The following is a 21,618-nucleotide window of genomic DNA, read 5'->3' on the forward strand; positions in this document are numbered from 1 at the left end:
ATCTGAAATCATACTAATGAACATTCACACTGCTACATTAAAATATACTGACCTACCTTGCACGCTGAACAAATCGTCTACCCATGCATGATTTTATAACATCAAACATTGTCATCTGGATAATACTGATTAAGCAGATGATCAAATACTGATATATTTCATTATACAATATCAAAAACACATTAATATCACCACCCATCTCACCCTAAGAGTCTTTTGAGTACTGAGAAGCTGTCACACTCATGATGGCAGATTCAAATTTACCAGGGTTATAATTTTCACTTGAAAACTCAAATTTTATCACTGTCAACAAATACCGTCAGATGTTTCCCTTGAAGTGATAGGTTTGCCTTGCTCAATTTTAAGAACTTGTCAGCCAAAATCCACAGTTTTTCAGTCATTCTTTCAAGTAAAAATGGTATTCCACTAGAAAAGTGGCCAGTTCGGTACACAAGCCAATCACACAAGTGCTTTTCCCCAAAACAATCATCATACTTTGGTAGGCAGAAGTGCTTTATGCATGTTTTCCATTCTCACTAGACAGAATATTAAAAATACAGTACTCAAAAGGCAAGAGTAGTGAAATGAGCAAATTTTGCTGCTTTATCAAGGACAATCCTAAGTGGGAAATGGGTGGGTTTTTAACTATGAGTGTGTGGTAGTGAAGAACGGAATGACTACTAGTACAGTCTGGTGGTGCCACTGCCTCGATTTATGCTAAGATGCCAGCAGTTTTATGCATCACTGCTTTTACACCGTCAGTACAAACACCAACAGGATGAAACTGCCAAATAACATAATAAAAAAACAGGTTAACTGTGTGGACCCCATAAGGGGTTATCAGGGACTCCCGAGGGTCCACAAATCATACTTTGAGAACCACTGCATTAGATTAAGGTTGAGATTGAGGGTTTGAAACTGGTATGGCTTCTCCAAGATCCTCTATATTCATTTAATAAATATTTCAGTGTCTACGTCCCAATAACTCCATCAAAAGTTGAAAATATCTTAAGTTGAAAATGCATTTAATACACCTCACGAACCAAATATCACAGCTAGCCTGCCTCAGACATGCTCAGAACACTTACACTAGCCTACAGTTGGGCACAATCATCTAATAAAATGAATACACTGTACAGTATTGGCTGTTTCCCCTCATGATAGAACAGCAGGCTGGGAGATGTGGCTCACTGCTGCTGCCCAGTATCATGAGATTGTTGTACCACGTATCACTAGCACAGGAAAAGATCAAAATTCAAAATAGATTTCTACCAAACACATATCGCTTTTGACCCATTGTAAAGTCAAACAATCTTAAGATGAACCATTGTAAGTTGGGGACTAGCTGTATAAATAAGCCATGTTATGAGATCAAAACAACAAAGGACTTTCTGATAAAATGACATCGTGGATTATTGCTTTCAACCAAACATACTCTCACCCTTTACTCCGAATGCAATAATGACAAATAAAATTTATTTTTTATCAATTTAGAAAGGCATAGTCATGCTTAAACATAACAAATATGTCTTTGGACCAAAACACAGAGTAAACATACAGCAATGAACTGATGACTCCATGAACCCAGGAAGCTCCAGGACCAGAAACTGGCAAAGGCAGTGAGGAAGTCAAATCATGTACAAGGTAACAAGAGCAAAAGCAAGGCCCACAGGTAAAAACCAAACAAAAATGCCTGAAAGGAAGGTGAAAAAAAGCTATTATTAATAGTTACTGATTATCTCAAACTGTCACCTACAGCTGTAGAAGAAAGAGAAATACATGCAAAACCTGGGTCATGCTTATCTCTGATATTGCAATTAATACTTCTTCGGAATAGAATCCTGAAGCTAAACCGAAGGTATGGATGGTAGAAATGGGTGAAGTCAACAAAAATAGAGCTAGGGTTGCCAGGAGCAAGGAAAAGAGGATACGTGAGGGCATCAAAAGAATGAAATGAAAAATTTCTCACTCAGGATGCAAATCATAAACTAAAATTCACAAATGTATTTGAAAACTGAACTAAAAAAGATGGCTAAAAAAATTCATCAATATTGGCAGATAAATTCACTGCCCAATAAAATAAAATCTTGAAATAAGTTGAAAATAAATGTTTATAATCTTTAATAAGAATTGACAACCATGGAAAAACTAAATGAAAAGAAGCAGAATAAATGGTTGTGAAAAGAATTAATTTCAAACCTTTGGATATATATAAAGTATAAAAAAAGATAGTACAGCTCATTATCTGAGTACCTAATATCCCAGCTCTGTATAAATTTGGTTAGCAAGGGATATTTAAACTCATCTCTAAAATCAAACTCAATAGACAAGATTAATGCCTAGGACACACACATACACACATACACAACTGGATAAAACTGATGAATCCAACCAGAATGAAGCACAGTGAAGTAAAAAAGAGGAAAGAACACAGACTTCAGAGTTGATCTAAGCCCCGGTATAATATTAACAAATTTAAATCTCTGCACTTCAATTTCCTATTCTCTAAAAGGGATACACCATCACCTTACAAAGTTGCTTAAAGAATTAAAAACCATGTGCCTCCCCCGCCCCCCCAAAAAAACAGCTAAGTGTCTGGACAGATGGTAGGCTTGAAAAATGGCTATGATTTACCAGAAAGGTTATTAAAAAAATAGAATTTTTTTTCTGTAATTATAAAGTGACTACGTCTACCATCCATATAAATTCAGGAAACGATGTACTATTTGTGTTTTCTAACTCCTATATCAGCGGAATAACTTACATGAATTGTCTGAACCTAAGAGGGAACTAAAGAGATGTCTTTTGGGAAGTACTAAATTCTCAAATACTAAGATATACAAATAAAGTTCTGGTAGTGGTCTTAAAGTATTCTTATGTAAACACTTCAAATATTTTCTTTAAACCTCTCTGATGCTGCACACTTCTCTTGTCAAAAGAATTTACAGAAACAGTACCTATTGTTAGAAAGGGCACTTGAGTCACAAGTGATTAAGGATGATTTCCTCTTTGAAAATTCATGTTAAAATTCATAATTAATTGATCTGCAATTTTTTTTTTAAATATAAAGACTGGCAATTTAACTAGCTTAAATTTTAAATTGCTTTCACTATTCATCATTCTTAATAAAATGACTTCCCTTTCAACTGCCAAAAGAAAATGGAAAGGAATGGAACGCAGGCTTCTTATATTTCAAATGGAATTGAGAGAGAACTAATTAATGAAACAGCCACAATTTACATGGTATCCTCACACCACAAAACAGGCTTACCAAAAGCCGAATTAAACTCTCACGCACACAAAAAATTAACTAACTCCCCATTCCCAGGGCCTTACACTACTGCATCATATCTAAAAATGAAAAGATAGTAGGATTACAGCTGTGCATGGCCAATATATCTTCAGAAGTCAAAGCACATCTACTGTTTTCTTGATCTGCACATCAATATATCTGAGGGTTGCAGTATCTGAAACCCATACCAACGATAAAAAGATGTTATTTTAATTAACAAGTTTGCCAACACACTATGAACTTTACAGTTTTATTCTAGAATTCTTTTTAAATTACTGCAATCTTATTTTAAAGAAAATTTCAAAAGGCTAAGAACCAACACTAAAAATCATGCAATTCCAATTCTTTATGTCACCCTCCAGTAAAATAACTAGCTCTATAAAAATCTTTTCAAATAGAAAAGCAATACACTAGTAGTTGATTTAGAAAAAAATGTCTGTAACTAAGTTTTCTATATTATGGACAAATTTTAAGTAGGGGAATGAAAGAAATGCCAAATCACACATTGTGTAATAAGATTAGGTGTATTTTTACTTGTAATAATTTAAAAACCATGGAATACATTAGGTGTATTTTTACTTGCAATAATTTAAAAACCATGAAAGATAAAATTCTACGGAATGAATTAAAGATCCTAAACTGTAGCTCTTCAGGTACTCACAAAATATATTGACATAGTGTGGTTGTACACTCGCATGGTACGAGTGTAATATATGAAGCTCATTAAAGAGTAATACTTAGTTTCATTGATACGTGATGGAAAATATATTTACATTTTGGGAACATATGCTGACCACGTGTGCACATGCAAAGCTTTCAAAGTTACTTTAAAATGTGAAAATGAGTAAGACTCCTGTTATCCTTGATAAATGTCAGCTGCCATGCACTCAGGCCCAATTCATACTATTTTTCACAAAGCAGAGTCCTAGCAAAGGCAATTTTGAATCCACCAGCTGCACGTAATGGTTATACATAGCAAATTCTATTCAAGGTCAGAAGTTTAGAGGTTTTCAATATCAACTTCAAAATAATGCAGGCTTTATATGTTAAATATTACACAGATTCAAAAACATATTCTTACTAAACAGTTGTTGGAAACGAAGACTGAATCATAAGAAAGTAATTACTCTAAGAGTTTGGCACATGACAGAGCCATTTATAACAGTGATATAAACTGGACTATTTGTACAACAGTTCACTTTTTACATCATTGAGCTGATATTTAGGCCAATTATATTTCTTAATTAAGTTATAAAATTAAGTACTACAAGAGCTATATTATTACCAATCTGACCATTTTTATATCTGTGTTTCCAAGTCCAATAAAACTGTCCTTTTAATGAACCCTGGCTATGAACAATTACTAAAACCTTATCTCCTCCCTTTTCACCAAGAGCAGAAAAAGAGTGACTGGATTAGTATAGCAATTCAGATAGTTTGTTGTTCATGTCAAAGATGGCATCTTAAAATTTTAACGGTTTTCTCTACATATTTTGAAAGCTCCTTCATTAAAGCAAAGTAACTTAACCTTCAGTCTTTGACTTTAATAATAAAAACAACTATCAATAGGCATTTTCTGTTAAAAGCATCTCTGTATAATATTCGTGACCTCTGCTCAAAAACATTTATCTTTTAAACTAAATTGCTGTTTAGTCAACATTAAAGTCAAAATATTTAAACTTTTAAAATTACAAATGCTTAATATTCTCCTACATATCATCACAGAACCAGTTACTTCCAATTTTAAATATAATATCATTAGTCATCATCAGTCCTCTTTCCATAGAAGGACACCCTTAAAAGTTTAAAACCAAAAAGAAAATTAAAATGGGGTGAGGAAGTAAATGTGGTCTGATTACCTCAAGTAAAATAACTTTGGCCTTTCCACTTGTAACCACAGCACTTCATTAGCTCTAAATAGCAGATATACCAAAATTATGGCTTTCTTGGTAATTTTTTAAAAATTACTATTATAAGCTTGAGAGCAAAAACTGATTTCTGAACATTCTGCTGCAAGATATCCATAAGTATCTCCCAAACGTTTAATGGACAACAGAAAAGTGCAGATAGGTCTGGGTATGACTTTAATTTTTTTTTAAGAATTCTTTTTGATATAAACGTTCTTGACACATGAAAAAGATACAGTGCTGGAATTAGCATTAACCCTATAATTACTATAAGGCTGCAAGAAGCTTTAGAAAAACTGAAGTAAGTTCAACTAACATGTTACTTTTGAAACCCAGCAATGCCATGAGAAAAGTAACTATTTTTCCATCCTTTATGGCATCATAGAACTCTTACTATTCCTCAATAAATCAGCTATATTCTTTAACACCTTTATGGGAATACAATTCACTTACCATACATTTAAAATATGCAATTCATTAGCTTTTAATATATTCAAAATTGTATAACTGTTATCACAATCAATTTTAGAACATTTTCATTACCCCAAAAAGAAACCCAGTATCCCTTAGTTGTCTCTCCCCGAATCCTCCCAATGCCCCTCCCCCACCTCACAAACTCCCTCTCCATGCCCCCGCCTTAGGCAACCACTATCTACTTTCTGTCTCTATGGATTTATCTATTCTGGACAGTTCATACAAATGGAATCATACAATATCTAGTACTTTATGACTGGCTTTCATTTAGCACAATCCTTTCTAGTTCATCCATGTTGTAGCATATATCAGTACTTCATTTCTTTTTATTTCTGAATAATACTTCATTGTACGGATATACCGTATTTTATTTATCCACTCATTAGTTGATAGACATTTAAGCTGTCTCCATTTTTTGGCATAATGAATAATGTTACTATGAACATTTATGAAGTTTTTATGTGACCTACATTCTTAAATGAGAAGTTACAAGCACTAAGAAATCAAAACAGATTTTGATGATATATGCAAAGAAGCCTCAAAAGTTTGCTAGTAAACAGGAAAGAAACCAAATGTGCAATTTTAGCTATGATTAATATGCTAAGGGCTCTAATGGAAAAAGTGGACAATATGCATGAACAGGTGGGTAATGTACACAGAGAGATGGAAGCTCTAAGGAAGAAGCAAATGGGAATATCAGAAACCAAAAAACACTAACAGAAATGAATAATGCCTTTCATGGGTTTATTAGCTGACTGGACACAGCTGGGGGTGAGGGGAGAGTGAGCTTGAAGATATAGCAATACAAACTTCCAAAACTGAAATGCAAAGAGAAGAAAAAGAAAAATATATTCGAGAATCATGGAACAATTACAAAAGTTACATGCACAAGGGGAATACCGTTTACATGAAATCTAAGAAAAGGCAAAACTGTAGTGACTTAAGAGCAGATCAGTGGCTGCCTGATATTTTCCTATGTTTAGAAAAGTTTATAGTTTTAGCATTATTTAGGTCTATGATCCATTTTAATTTTGTGTATGGTGTGAAGAAGGGATTGAGGACCAATTTTTAAAATATGGTTATTTCATTCCAGGGCTAATTATTGAAATGGTTCTCCTTTTTCCATTGCATTGCTTTGGCAATCAACATCAAGATCTTTTTCTAGTGTCTATTCTGTTCTATTGATTATATATCAATCCTTATGCCCACATATATTTCAAGTAGGTAGAAATAGTAGATAAGCAGCAGTAAAGGGACATGTGAACAAATACAAGCAAGAAATTATTAAATCTGGATCAAGGATGCTAAAATTAATAAAAGAAAGTGTTATAAATGTAGGAGACATGAAAACTGAAAACCGGATAAGGCCTGTTTACTAAAATGTATCAAAGGGGGTGGGATTCGAAGACTCAGATTTCAAGTCTAGCTAATGAAGAGAATGGTGGTATTACTAAAAGAAATTTAACTAGCTAATAAGCAAAGCGCTGCTTTCTCAACTATCATTTCTCCTATTCCAATGCAATCATGAAAGTTAGGAGAGGAGTTAGATGAAACGCTATTTGCTAACACAAGTAATCTGGGGAAACCAGTCTTCACAAGGTGAAATGATAACAGGTGGGAATGATTCAGATTTTGACTAAATGCCATTAAAAGAGTCACACACAAGGAAAAAGTGGGCGGGGGGGGTTGTGTCTCATAGTAAACTGTAGCATACAGTTCCCTTCCTCCTCAAAAGTTACACACACACACACACACACACACACATACATATTCACTCGTTCAACTATTATTATCATTAAAGAGAAGAACATGAAGTATTAAACAAGTTTAAATTATAAATTAAAGAAAAGGGCAGATCTCTTCAGAGGGTGAAGTAAGAAAATTACAAAGGATTGAGTCAAAGTGAAACTGAATTACCTGGCTAACCAGTCAAATGACGTTCAAGTAGTTTATTTTTATTGGTCTCTGACTCCACTGTTCAGCAAGTATTTTGATCCTGAAGACAAAAAAAAGGAGGGGGGGGTTGAATTTATTGCCCTTTCTTAATAATAGTACTATTATTAATCACACACAAATTAACTTTTCCCACTTTTCCCTTCCCTGGACATATGAAACACACCAAAGAAAGGCTATCAAGTAAGAGGCCTCTTCCTGGGAATTTGAGCTGATGCCTTATTTTGCTATATATTACTACTTCTGCTTAAAAAGTGAGGCATGGAATACACAATATGTTCTGTCAGTTTGTAAAAAATGAGGAATACCAAGAGGGGTAGAAGAAACTAGCTCCAAGTCCTGAAAAGTGATCAAATGAGTAAGCTGAACTTGGGGTGTCCCCACCTGTCCAAAAGGAGTGTTCAACAAATAACAATTAAAAACAATATTAATATTGTGGCAGAAGCTAATGCTTAAATACCCACCAGATGGATGGATGGACAAGGTAAGCAAGCAAGAAAAAGAACCTGGACGTTTTCTCCTTCTCTACGAAAGGCTACACTTGAGTCACCAACAAGAAATATTTTTAAATGGGAGATAGAGAAATGAGGGGCAGTTCTTCAAGTTCTTCAAAATAATCTTCAATAAAATACACGACATATAAAGAACAGACTTCTTCTGCACTTGAGAAAATGTGAAGGTGGCTCTGGTGTAATAAAAAAGTGAGCCAGTAAAAACATTCACCCTCACCTTATGAATTTCCAAATGTAACAATAAAGCAACAATCTGACTACCACTAATTCTAGTGTTACCTATATCAAGACAACAACCATAACTATGTCTTAAAGTTAACAGCAATCATGCTGAAATTGGCAGGTCTGTTGGGAAGTGGTGTAAGAAAAAAATGATATATTTACAAGTTCCAAGTAACAAACATATCACAGTCATGACAAATTAGTATGCAGATAGGGGACAACCAATCACAATCTAGTTGCATGATATGAAGCGTCTCCTTAACTTCTGAAACCCAAATTAAAGGTGAGAAAATTGGGAGGGAGGGGAGCACATCATATGTGGTACACAAAGGGAAAAGAGGAAAATCCAGGTAGTATTATCAGTGCTATGCAATTAGTTATAAAAAGAGCTGATATATCTACTAACATGTCTATCTGTAATCGCAGTATAGTCTCCAGCTTATAACTGAGATAAAAGTAAACGGGTTCACGGAATACATCTTCTAATGCACAACAGTGTAACTAGTTGTTAGCATAATGGTTAAAGAGCGAAAGCTTTGGAGTCCACCAGATCTAGATCTCCCAACTCTTTCACTTACCAGCTAGGTATCCCTGGGTCAACTTAAGACTTCTTCAAGCCATATATTCTCATCTTGAAATGGGAATAACACCTCATGAGAAGGCTATTGTAACGATTAAATGAAAATGCTTAAATTCCTTATTAGTATCACTATATAAATGCTCAAAAAATAAAAACTATTAGCCAAAAGATTATTGGACACATAATATAACTTAAGGATTTCCAAGCACATTGAAATGAAAAAATTGGAGAAAATACAATCATTAGTTTTAGTTTTTAAATGAATTCAATGTTTTATGACTTGAATTTTTATGACACCCAATTTAATTAAAGGAAATGGAGGAAAAGGTAGGCCGAACTTCTGCAAAGAAAATCCAAAATTTTCTGGCCTTGGTTTTAAATCAAGTTTCACTTCAGAAATGGTTCTTTTGTTGTTATATGGGGGAAGGGACAAGGTAGTAAGGCAGACTTAGTACCTACAGAACAAGAGGGGTGGGTAGGAAAAGGGATTTGAGTCAGAATGTACCCAGTACCGTAACAACTAACCCAGGAAACAAGTACTGCTGTCTGGTGTGGAATGTTGACAAGCAGATCTTACGTTAATACTCAACTATTATTGTACCACTGCTGAGAACTATTTAAAAGAGTGCTGATCCACTCATTTTGCACCCCATAACTCCAGGCATCCAAAGAAACACCACCTCACCTCCAAAGTGCACAGCTGTACTAGAAAGGTCCCCAAGTAGTCACAGCTCAATGACTGGCTTGCCTCCCAGGAACGTGAAAGGGTTCTAAACAGTACTATATACCAGGATCCTATAAAGTATGGAACTGTTAGGAAAACTGCAGTTAACTTGTCTAGAACCAAGATTCTGCAAAAGCAATAATAGTCCTAGAACATTTCTTGGAACGGTATTTCTTACCTTTATCAAAAATAAGCTTACTCTTATCCCTTTTCATAGTTTGGACATTAGCCAATCATACATATAAAAATAAAATCACAGACATAAAAAATGAATGACACATTCCCAAAATACTATATAACTGAAAAGGAGAGGACATTAATTTTTCTACTAGAATTAACAAAAAGGTGACTGATAAGATCCACAGTATCAAAACCTGCATCACTAGGAAACTAATGGGAGGGAGGGTCAAACTGAGCTTTGTTAAACGCTAGTCTGAAAAGATGTGCCTCGAGGCCAAAACAAAGACTCAAACTGGGGGAAGGGAGTTGACAGAGGAAAATCCAAACTAATGCTGATGCTTGGAAACACAAATGAACAAAAAGAGGACACTGAATGTTATGAACATGTCTTTCTTTTTGCTGTTGAACATGGAAGATGTCAAGGACTCTACTATTAATCATATTAAACTCATTGTTCTTTCCATGCTGCTGCAGGCAATGCTCCCAGGGACCTCTCTCCTCTGTTCCCTAAAATCCCAGAGATGGAGATTCAGTCTTTGGGAAAAGCTAGCTGTTGCCCACTCATCTTAAAAGCACTACAGAATAAGTCTGTTCACCAATTAAATTTCAGGGTACTTAATGGTTACCCAATATTGGTGTAAATTTAACATTCTTTTGCAGTTCAGATTATTTATCAAGTGATAAATATATCATACTTTGTCAAAACTGTAACAATGGATTTTATTTGCATCAGTCAACTGAAACCAATCTGTAGCTATACTGAAAGGGAAAAAACAGATGTAAGTTAAAAATCAACTGAAAATTTTAAATTGTATAGAAAAGTTACTGCTTTCTTTAAAGCTGTATAAACAACTCAGTGAATTTTTTTTTTTTTTACTATTTATTACTTAATCCACTATTATGTGTTCAAGTAAAAATGTATTTGGTACCCCAGAGGACACTGGTAATACACTAATGACAAACTTTTTAAAATACCATCATCTTTTTGACAAGGGGGCAGGAATTATTTCAAATTACAGCATATGCATGTCTAGTAAAGTAAGGACAGGGTTAAAAAGACTGACATGTATTACCACTTCTCCTATGATATACAAGGCCTAGCTGATTTATAATAATTTGTTCTACATCATCATTTAATAAAATATAATAAATGCTTAGTCCTATATGGAGACAACCTGAAATTTTAAATGATGCAGTAAAATCCTAGGTTTTGGAAGTCCAGCTTCTTGAAGTGACCTTGTGTAAGACATTTAATTCAATTAAATGTTTGCTGTGTACCTATTAGATGCCAGGCACTGCACTGGCAGTCAGAAGTATAAGAAAATATGGTTCCTGCCGTTAATTAGGAAAGAAGCAAGTATAAATAACCACTATAGTTCTCAAAATGAAAACTATGTCCGTTTAGTAAGGATTTGCTGAGCATCAATGTGCTACACTGTGCCAGACACCAGGGATACAAGGAAGTACCAGAAGTTGAAGATACAGAGTCCAACAATAATATTAAAGAAAAGAGCTGCCCTTGCCTTTTTCATAACTGTAAAGCACTATTTAAATGTGAATGCAAGACAAATCCAAAACCATTTACCTCAGCAAAGAGATTAATGAAATTTAAATGTACAGATAATTTCTACAATTATTTTCCATAGTTATCACAACTAAAATGCCATTTGAGTTTATAATAAGACAAAGGCATTTTTGTAAAATGTTAGCCAATTGTATAAAAATTCCATGAGACAGAGAAAACATTAATGGGGTGTATATAAAGGCTGCTGAAAATGAAAGCTATTTTTAACTCAACATACCCAGGAAATTACACCATACATTTTGCTTACACAACGATACTAACCACTGATGAACAATGGCAGTAAATATAACCATTCTGCATTTTTGAAATTACCTTGAGATTAAGGAGAAAACTAAAAAATCCGGTTGGCAGACCAGTTTATTAACAGGCCCCACATCTTTGGCTGAGTTGTAGTTAGTAATGACACGGTTACTAAAACAGGCATGCAAGCAAGGCACTTGCCGGTGCTTGTTCAGTTTCCCTCTCCCCCCTCTCTTGGAAAAACTGCATGCAGTGCTGCACGATCACACAAAATAAATACAGGAAAGGGGGTGGGAGAGCTGGGTGGGGAGGTGAGCCGAAGCTCTGGGCTCCACCAGTGGACAGCGTTCCACAAGAATTGCTACAGGGTCAAAAGTTTACAGTGGTTTCAATTTCACCTTTTAGCAGCCAATCAGGAATCAGAGACTGCAAACTGACCCCTCAGGCTGCAAATGAACATTAACTCATTGGCTACCAGGATTGCATATATTCCTTTTCTTGGAAGGCTTTCCTTTTCCTTTTTTTGGGGGGGGGAGGGGGGACAGGGGTGGGCATAAGGCAAGAACATTTTAAGTGCAAAGTGACAATCTTATTTAAGACCATGTATTTTAAACATGTATTTGAGGGAAGAAATAATGATTTATCATCTTCCTCCTTGAAATCGGTTTCTTTATCCTGTAGTATCTAACAAACAAATCATTAATGCTAGTATCAAGACAAAGAGTGAACTTAGGCAGGTTAAAGAGACAGATTTATCTCCACAGGTTGCAATTCTAAGAACAATTTATAATATGATAAAAGATAATGGATGGTTGTGTATCCAGTAAATGCTTTAAAAACAACACAAAAAAATTTAAAGTTTTTACCTATACCCCAATTTTTTATTTGCATAGATTCCCCCACCTCCTCTCCAAATCATTATTATAAACATGTAACATGCCTGTCTCCTTTTCATACTGTACATCTACCGAAACGCAGGTACAGATCCTAAGGTTTAAGCTTTCTTTTCCTCTATTTCTTCTCTCTAAACACCAGTACCCAGGAGTGATCCCTTATATAATAAACTTAAGAGTCGACCCTTTGGTAATAGATCCAACTGCTGTCTAATTCATTTTTATGTAAATTTCTTCCGAATGCATAAAACATCAGTAAACTAATCCATTGAATACTCTTTTCAACATTCTTTATTTAACATTGAACAAGGTTAAAATGAAGATCTGTGCTATACACACCTTAACTATCCTACATTTAAAAACTAGATTTCTTTGAAGCATTACGTGATAAAAGTAAAATATTTATATTAACTGCTCTATCAAAATGATCTGTTAAATCCTAAATAAGCATATCTGTGAACTTGTTGTTAGCAATATTTCTCATTAATACAATAGGTAGTCGAATTTCAGCAGGCTTATTGACTTAAATGTAAGGTTATATTTAGAAGCCGCTGTAGGCACTACTACTGCCCAAGAAAATTATTTCACGTAGGATATTCATTTTCTTACCCAAATCAGCAAAGTAAGACACCACAGGTATTTCTGGATACCCAAAGGTTACCAATATACAAAATTGCCTTATTTAATATATAAATGCTAAAGGGTTCCAAAATAAATTCACAGTGCATAAAGTTACCATAGCAATTTATTGTCAGTTGTTAATATAGTAAATACAGAAACTTGATGCTGATATAGGTCTCTTTTAATTTAGCATTTAAAAAAAAAGTAATTTTCTGGTAAAAACTCCCAAACCTTCATGATTTAAGTTTATGTATATTTGTCATAAAAAGTCTATACTCTAAAATCTAGGTTTTTTTTAAACATGACTTACAGAAGCCTTTTTTTTGTATATAATACGTTATATTGAGTCTTCTGTGTATCTTCTTTTTACAAGATGGCCTCATTTTGAAAGAAAATGGATGCGATAAAATTTTACATCAAGTCAGCATGTTAGCAAGAAGCTTTTTTGTGTGTTCTGAATTTGATTAATACAAGCCAAGGTCACTTCCTGAAAGATGCCTACCACTGCAGCTGCAGGCAAACTAGACTCTAGCGTTAGGCTGGGGGAAGGGAACGGGTGATGGCGTTTATTAACACTGAGACAGGCTTCCATCTCCACCAGCAGCTGTATAAAGAGGGGCGAACAGGAAGATCCCAGAATTCCTGGCATATAAAGATTAAAATATTTCTACTTAATATTTAAAAACAAAGTTAACTCACTATAATACTCGTGTCAAAATTATATCAAAGATATCTTCGCTGCTACAATACATTAAAACATTTCACTTAATACTATACAAATCATCTAATACCAGACATTGAAGTAAACTTAGCATTCAACACAATACCACCTGTACTTGCTATGCAAAATGCTTACAAAGGAAGATACAGGCCCTTGAAGAAAACAGAATAAGATTCGAATTTCTCTTACCTAAAATCAATGGTGGCCTAAAAGTTACAAAAGTAGAAATCCAAAACATAAAAGCCTATATTGCAAAATATGTGCAAATTCTGTACTGAAATTCAATTTTCTTCTCACCAATATTAATATGTCGTCTCTGTGCTCAACAAACATCATCAAAATATACATTATCAGTAACTAGAACAAACTCTCTCTCCTTGAATAATTAATATTAGCAAGACTTAATTGAGCAGTTACTATGTACAGACAGGAAACCATACTAATTTGCTTAGCCTATCAGCTTTGAGGCTCTATATACATTTCGACTAACTGGATAAAATATTAGGCAGAATCAGAAAATCTATATGCTCCTTGTAATTTTCTATTTATAACCTTGGATAAATTCGATTAATTTTGTGTACCTAATTTTCCTACCTACCAAAAGGGAGTTATGCTTAAACCATGATATTCCACAAATACATATAATAAGGAAAGCATCTCTGTACTGTTAATGGTTGTATAATAAATGCAAAACCTGGCCTTTTTTAATTGTCAGCATGTTCAAAGCCATTATATTTCTATTTTCTGCATAAATTGAGAATATAATTTTTTGTTCCTCCCTTATGCTCCTCATCCTTTTATTGTGATTGAAGTTTGAAGGTTCAACAACAACAAAAAACATGAAGATATTAGATGCTCAAGTTCAAACAAACTGATATTGCTTGACTTTTTTTAAGCCTTTTACCTTTCAATGATTGGCAGGAAAGGGCTATAATGTAATGGGCATAGAGCTTTCAGCATACATAAAAGGCTTTCTAAAATCATTTTAGGAAAAGGAAGGCAACCAAGTACAAAATACTTAAGTCCCTAAATTCAAAGAATCTAGTGGCTGGCATGGCAAAGGAAGGCATTCAGAAGAATGCAACAAGACCTTATCACACACCTTTGAGACAGGACAAACTACAAAAATGGAGAAAGGGTAAAATTAAATTAGTTATTCATATCCCCTGCCCCTCCACCCTGCCACGGACACCTTGTGAGGCACTGAGAAGGGATAAATTTTTCCTCAATTTCTCCAAGCCTCTATATTCTTTTTTTCCAATCACATGAATTATCCCAAAAATAACTCAGAACAAAGCATAGAGGTAAGCAGTGGCTAGCTAGCTTCTTGCCATAGACCAGGGCATGAGAGGTGCAACCATCCCTCTCATCTCCAATGAAATCATTCTTCTCCCCTGGTTTTAGCCAAGTACCCAACTCGGTCCTCTTGACAAACAAGACAAAACAAACTCAGGGCCACAGCAGCTAGTTGCCTCGTCTTCTACTTGCACCGATGCAGCTTCTGTGCCATACACAGAACCTGAAAGGAAATACTGACTCTAAAATAAAAGCAAACAAAAAATTGGCCATCCTGTCTTCTTGCTCTGTCAGAGTGGTTCACAGACAAGTTTGAGAATCACTCTTTAAGATTCAATGTTTTTTAAAAAAAATGACTGAAATATTTTCTACGGCATCAAACTGAACACACAGTTATTTTTTAAACAGAATTTCTCACTTATTGGATAGCCAGAGTACTATGCCATATAAAACGGTACTATTAATCAGTAATAATGTAACTATACCACATACTTACTCTTTTAAAAGATATTAGACTATAAGCCTCAACCATATCTCTCAAGTGAAAAAGCTAATAGGCTGTCATTACAAATGCCTAGCACAAAGTTAACAGTATGTATAAATCATCCATTCTTTTCACAAATATTTGCTGATATTATACCATATTCTACAGTACTGCTATTCCAGGTTCTGTGGATATAAAGGTAAACAAGACACGAGGCCCTCACAGAAGTCCTTAAATTCACAGAGCCTAGACCCTGGGTGTAGCAAAGGGAAATGCTCAGAGAAGTTCAAAAAATCCTAAGCATATGTCTTTGAGATGGAGTAAATCTTAAAGATGGACAATGGATAAAATCACAGAGCTTACATTTTATTCGATATTAACAAACAACAAATAAACAAGGTATTTTCAGAAAGTGATAAGTGCCGTAAAGGAAATAAATAGGGCGATGTGATATAGAAAGGGGGGAAAAGTAGGAAAAGTGAAGTAGTTTCAGGTCAGAAAAGGGCTCTCTGAGGATGAAACAGTTAATCTGAGGGCTGAAAGGAACCAATCATGCAAAGAGACTTCTAGACAGACAGTACTATATATGATAGCACTAACAGAGAATTGACTAATAATAGTTAATTTCGTTATCTATTTTATTATCATTAAGTCCAATAGTCTCAACCTTCTTCCCATTTCTACTCTGGGATCCACACTGTAGACCCATGGGAACTTGAAAATTATGTGCTAACCTGTTTCAAAATATGCTTCATTTTAAAAGTTAAGTTTAATAAAGTCAATGAAAAGAACCATATTTAAAGCCAGTACACAACATAGCTGTCACCAACACTGTCAGGAAAAGCCAGACAATGGGTGCAAAAAACATACAGCACATCCACTCATTAAAAGAGACTCTCAGGACCTCACGCTTGAGTTTATTTGTTCTTATTTCTTTCTAGCTTATTATACTTGTGTGTACTTGGCTTCCCAACCTCATGGCGAATCAGAAGGGAGAGAAGATGAGAAGCAATGAGTACTGACAACAGGAGGAAAGTACGGCCAAGTGGCTGGCAAACGATAGCGAAGGAAAATAGAATTAAGAAAAAAAGAAAATAGGAAAAAAATCTTAAAATTAAAGTGGTGTAGACTCTAGCGTCTTTCAGTCTAAAGAGAAATAATCCTGTTTAATTCAGGAGGTATGAGAGGTGTCACCCAAAGCCTCTCCCCCTCACGCAAAAAAAGGTAATAGTAATGTTCCCAATGTTCTGACTCATTAAGAAAAGATTAAATACACTTAGCATACTGCTTGAAAATGAGAAGTTTGAATACACTTACAGGGTTTTCATTTCCTAGGGTTAAAATTTTTTTATAAGTGTTATGCCTTAATGGTTGTTTTGGCTGTGGGCATTCACTAAGGGCTTCTCTATTCCCAGCCGCTCCCCAGTGTGTGGAGTAAGAAGGCGAGCAGCAAAGGTTAGGAAACCACAGAGTTAGATGATCGACAACGGGGAGTCGGAGTTAAAGTAAGAGAGGACTTCCGCTAAATACAGCACAAAATCTAGAAGCCTACAAAGGGCAATACATTTGAAAATACCGTATTTTTATACATTCCAAATACAAAAAAAAACAAAACAAAACAAAACAAAAACAAAAATAAAACCCACCATGATCAAAGTTAAACATCAACTAGACAAATCTGGTACAATTTGAGCACCATAATAATGGTAAAGGATTATATCTACTGAATAAACTAAAAATTCATGAATCTACAATAAAAATATATACACAAAGAGAAAGCTCTTCCAATAAAAAGCAAACTCACAAATGAAAAAGAATTGATGGAACTAGAAAATCACCATTTGGCAAAATCATAATAATTCATTCAGGAGGCAAGAATCATCAATAGAAGCTAAAACTAGTGGGTATAAATTTAAGGAGTAATAGGATATTTCCATAATTACAGACTCAAAACCTCTAAACCTCACAGGAAACTTTACAGTATCTTCCTACAAACCTTACAATGGAGAAAGTAGCAGACACCACCTCAACCAAATGGTCAAAGTTAACATTATCAATAATAGAACTAATCAATGACATGTGCCTCTTGGTTGGACAGACTGAGATAACATGTCACTTCTAGAATACTCCTCCCCCAAAAGAGCAGAACCTGAACCTAAACATGAGAAAACACAACACTAGCACAAATTGAGGGACTTCCACAAAATAACTGATCTGCAGTCTTCAAAAGTATCAATGTCATGAAACACAAAGACCAGAAACCATCCCAAACTAAAGACAACAAAAGAGACAGAGCTGAATGTAATGCGTGCAATCTTGGATTTTCCTTCTCTCTCAGGGACATTATTCAAATAACTGGTAAGATCTGAATAAGATCTACAGAATAGATTATTGTATCAATAATAATTACATGATTTTTATAATTGTAGTGTGATAATGTAAAAGAATCCCTTGTTTTGAAGAAATATATACTAAAGTATTTAGGAGTTAAGGGGCATCATGTCTGTAAACTTTTAAACGGATCAGAAAAAAAAATTTTAATGATAAGAGAAAGCAAATATGGTAAAATGCTAACATTTAAAGATGAGTGAAAGGTACCTAGGAATTCTTCATATTAGTCTTACAACTTTTCTGTAAGTCCCAAATTAAGGAGAAATAAAAAATAATTTAAAAGGTAAATAACGGACTGGGAGAAAACATCTGCAGTGTATATAAACAGACCAGGAATCAAAATTCATGAATTTTTATTATTCTTTTTAACAAACGGCCCCAGGGATAGGGGACCACGGGACAGGGGAGAGAGGGAAGTGAGGCCCCCGCCCCACAATCTCTCCCCAGCCACCCCTTTCCCCTTTATATATTTATAATCTATATACAAGCCCCGGGGTGGGTGGGGGGACAGGGGGCAAGGAGAATGCCCTCAGCGGGGTGGGGGCAACCCAGGCTCCTTATCCCCTCAGGACCTTCAGACAGGAATTGAAGCCAGAGAAAGACCCTCCAGCTGGGAGAGTACTTGATGACCCAGGTCCCCCAAGGCTGAACGGCTTTATTTCTACTGAGTGTGGCTCTGCTCACCCCAAACTAAGGGGGAAGAAGCCCTTTCTTACAGATTAGTAAGAAAAGACAACAAAAGGAAAAATGGGCAAAGAATCAGAATAGGCAGGTTGCAGTACAAATGTCCAAATAAACACACACAAACATGCACAACCCCTCCAAGGGCTAGGGACATGTAAAATAAAAAACAATGAAAGGAAATGGCATCAGTTGGCAAAATTAACAATTTTAAGCATGTATCCTTTAGGCTCAACAAGCCCATGGCTAGGGATATAGCACAAGTACATTAAGATATAAAAGATATGCATAAGGATATTCAATATAACATCCTATAAAAAAGTAAATAAGGGAGGAAGGAACAATTAATGAACATCAGTCAACAGGGCAATATACAACTTCATGCAAGTTCTTTGAGGGGAGAGATTTCAGTATATTCTATTCATTGATATTTCTCCCTAGTAACTGGTATATGGCAAGTGTTCAACATATATTCACTGAATTAATGAATAAATGGTTAAATAAAGGATATCTAAAAATGGTATATTATATAACCATTGAAAAAATGCAGATCTACATATATAATTACCTAAAAAGATGTTCATGAAGCTGAAAAAAAAATTTTTTTCAGGCAACATATAACATGTTTTAAAGTGAGAACATGTCTACACAGATATATCGGCCTACACGAGGAAAAGCAGGGAAAGGTAGATACAATTCTGATAAGTAATTAAATTGAAGGAATGCTTGTTAATTGTACTTTTTCAAGAAATGGTGTAACAGAAAACTTCATGTTATCAGTATTTTTAAATAAAAATTAAAGAAGATGCCACAAAAAGAAATCTTAAGCTCCACAAAACGTTAAACATCTTAATATAATATAAAAAAAATAATTATGAAAAATAATTAAGTAAGAGTTAAAAATCTTTGATCCTGATTCTATTTCCAGGAGTCTATCCAAAGGAAGTATTAGAACTGCAGACAAAGCCTGTGGTAACAAATGCTGACATCAGCATTACTTTTATCATAAAAGAGGAGCCTTTAAAATATTTAAAACTCTGAAACAATTCCACGTAAAAACAAGATGCAGAAATATATAGGAAATAAACACATAGAAAAGAAAGAAAATTTAGGAAATGCACCAAAATGTTAATCCACAAGATCCCAAGGTTACCAGTACCTTTTCCCACTTTAAAACTGCACCAAATTTTCCAAAATTGGTTTGTGTTGCTTATAATCACAAAATAAAAGGGACCTGAGAAGGTTGTGATTCATTTATAAACATTGCTAAACCTTATTTTACATTTGAAATACAAAATCCTAACTCTTTTCCAAAGCTAGATCACAAGTCCAATTCTTGGCCTTCATTTGCCAGTAAAGACAAAAAAAAAAAAAAATCAAGACCAGTCACAGACTAAAAGGAAAGATTTGTAAAACACATCTGATAAAGGACTTGTATCCAAAATATACATAGAACTCTTAAATAATAACAATAACAATGAGAAACAAATAATCAGCATGAGAAACAAATAATCAGCATAAGAAAACAAATCACCCAATTAAACAATGGCAAAAGATCTAGACACCCCACGAAAGAAGATATACAGATGGCAAATGAACATATGAAAAGATACTCAGTATTATATGATTTTAATAAATTACAAATTAAAAGAAAAATGAGATGCCACTACACATCTATTAGAATGGCTAAAATCTAAAAAACTGACAATAACAAATGGAGATGAGAATAAGAAGCAATAGGAACTCTCATTCATTGCTAGGGAAATGCACTCTGATGCAGCCACTTTAGAAGACAGTTTCGCAGTTTCTTACAAAGCTAAACATACTCTTACCATATGATCGGATAAATGCACTCCTAGGTGTTTACCCAATTGAGTTGAAAACATATCCACACAAAAACCTACGCACAATTGCTTACAACAGCAGCTTTACTTATAATTGTCCTTCGATAGGTGAATGGATAAACTGTGGTATATCCATTCAATGGATTATTATTCAGCAATAAAAATGAGTGGCCAAGCCAAGAAATGAATGAAGAAATCTTAAATTCATATTGCTAAGTTAAAGAAGCCAATCCAAAAAGGCTACATACTATATGATCTCAACTACACGACATTCTGCAAAAGCCAAAACTATAGAAACAGTAAAAAGGCCAGTGGTTACCAGGTTTCAGGAGAAAAGGATGAAAAGGTGAAGCACAGGTAACATTTAGAGAGGTGAAACTATTCTATGTAATACTACAATGCATTTATCAAAACCTATAGAACTAAAAAGAATGAATTTTAATGCAAAATACAGACTTCAGTTAATAATACTATAGTAATAATGGTTAATTATAACAAATGTACCACTTGTTAACAGGGGAAATTGGGGATAGAGAGGGTATACATGGGAATTCTCCACTATATGCTCAATTTTTCTATAAATCTAAAACTATTCTAAAAAACAGTCTATTAATTTCTTTAAATCATGGGAAATGCAAAGAAATATGCCACATTATCATATCAATATCTAACACTAAGTAATAACATTTTATAACATTTTTTATAACTAAGTTGCATAAAACTTTTAAAAAATAAGATGCAGAATTTCTATACCATATGCTCACTTCTATAACACCACCGATGCTCTCAAAATAATAAAAAAGGAACATGAAAATTCTTTATCACAGACTGATGCAGTCTCTGGGTCATTAATCCGAACAGGTTGGTTCTCAATAAATTTAAACTTAATTCGATATGGAAGACTTTCATTTAAAATCTCACACAACCATTGTAAGGCTTTGAATATCACCTGCATAAGAAAAAATTTTAGATTTTTTTCCACCAATTCAAAAACTTCAAATGCCTACTATGTACCAAG

The 21,618-nt window shown here is 34.4% G+C and overlaps 1 protein-coding gene across 3 annotated transcripts in view; it reads right to left on the reverse strand.

Moving 5' to 3' along the window:
- The window catches only part of NCOA3 (nuclear receptor coactivator 3), a 95,356-nt gene that overhangs the window by 37,990 nt on the left and 35,748 nt on the right, over nucleotides 1-21,618 (reverse strand). For 2 of the 3 annotated variants that reach the window (XM_011369261.2, XM_011369259.2), the window contains exon 2: nucleotides 7,591-7,669. The exons of the other annotated variant lie outside the window; for it this stretch is intronic. The gene's annotated coding sequence lies outside the window, so the exon portion shown is untranslated. The remainder of the gene's footprint in view (nucleotides 1-7,590; nucleotides 7,670-21,618) is intronic. 3 annotated transcript variants of the gene reach the window in all.

The sequence above is a fragment of the Pteropus vampyrus genome, unplaced genomic scaffold (genome assembly GCF_000151845.1).
Source record: "Pteropus vampyrus isolate Shadow unplaced genomic scaffold, Pvam_2.0 Scaffold147, whole genome shotgun sequence".
Lineage (NCBI taxonomy): Eukaryota > Metazoa > Chordata > Mammalia > Chiroptera > Pteropodidae > Pteropus > Pteropus vampyrus.